Source organism: Mus pahari, chromosome 13 (assembly GCF_900095145.1).
Source record: "Mus pahari chromosome 13, PAHARI_EIJ_v1.1, whole genome shotgun sequence".
In the NCBI taxonomy this organism is placed as follows: Eukaryota; Metazoa; Chordata; class Mammalia; order Rodentia; family Muridae; genus Mus; species Mus pahari.
Genome location: NC_034602.1, coordinates 65,271,241 through 65,272,572, shown reverse-complemented (window position 1 = coordinate 65,272,572; position 1,332 = coordinate 65,271,241).

The window sequence follows — 1,332 nt, the reverse complement described above, 5'->3', positions numbered from 1 at the left end:
TTTTTTTTGAGACAGGGTTTCTCTGTGTAGCCCTGGCTGTCCTGGAACTCACTCTGTAGACCAGGCTGGCCTTGAACTCAGAAATCCACCTGCCTCTTCCTCCCGAGTGCTGGGATTAAAGGCGTGTGCCACCACGCCTGGCTCACTGGAAGGGATTATTGACAGTCTTTTGGCTACAGAAGTTTGTTTAACCCTCTGCAGAAGCGTCATGTCCCCTGTTACTGTGTTAACTTTATCCATGAGAAAAGGCTCCATGTTGTTTGGTGTCTAGCCTAAGGCTCCTGAGCTCAGAATTTTAACCCATGTCCCACAACTGTGCTTTAAAAGAAGACACGGAGACCTGATATGGGTCCTCCCTTCAGGGATTACAAGGTTTCCAGAGCATGGCACTGTGGGTAGCCTCCTGGTTGCCTTCAGGTGCAGAGTAAGTTGGGCAGTTTTCTCCTTATCAATCAACCGGGGTCTCTGGACTGATTACCTGTGTACCAAGGATGCACATGCAGGCCTTCTCTGGATAGCCTGTCAATGGGCATTGCTTGTGATGTGTTCCGGAAGTGGCCCTGTGGAGGAGTGACCTCTGTGGTCTGAGGATGACTTTTCTGAACAATTTGAACAATGGTGGCATTTCAGGAAGAAATCACTAGGCAGCCTGCACTAAGATGTACTTCAAGTCTGGCTGTTGGATGGGCTCTCCCCACCCCCCTTTCTCCTCGGTACACGATGAGATTTGTATATTGCTACATAGCTCAAAGCCACAGACCCTGGCAGGCTCAGCCACTCCACACACAGGGCAGGAATGGCATGTCCAGTGAACGCAGGCCTACTGAGCTCTGTCTTCTCATTTCCAGGTTTTTTTTTTTTTTTTGGGGGGGGGGAACACATTTAAAGCTCAGTGGATCGTGAAGGACTGATGGGATCCCAGTGGTAGTGGGAGGGTCAGGTGTGCAGAGAGGGGCATGAGGTACAGCAGCTGAGATTTAGAGCTACTGAGAACTTTCTGGCAAATGGTTAGGTTCCCAAACGCATTGCTGTAGGTCTCATAAATGACAGGGAAGAGGAACAGAAGCCATTTGGGCATCCTGTGGTCTGGAAGGAATGGCTACCCTGCAGCCAGATGGATACGGGCTACGACCCTAGTTTGGATGTGCAGAAGTGTTTAATGACTCAGAGCCCGACTCCTCGTTAGTTAAATGCCTCCAGGGATGCTGGGAGCAGAGAGGTGTGTGTGTGTGTGTGTGTGTGTGTGTGTGTGAATGCATATGTAAGTATATATAAATATATATGTATATATATTTTTATATATATACATAAATATATAATGAAAATAATAGA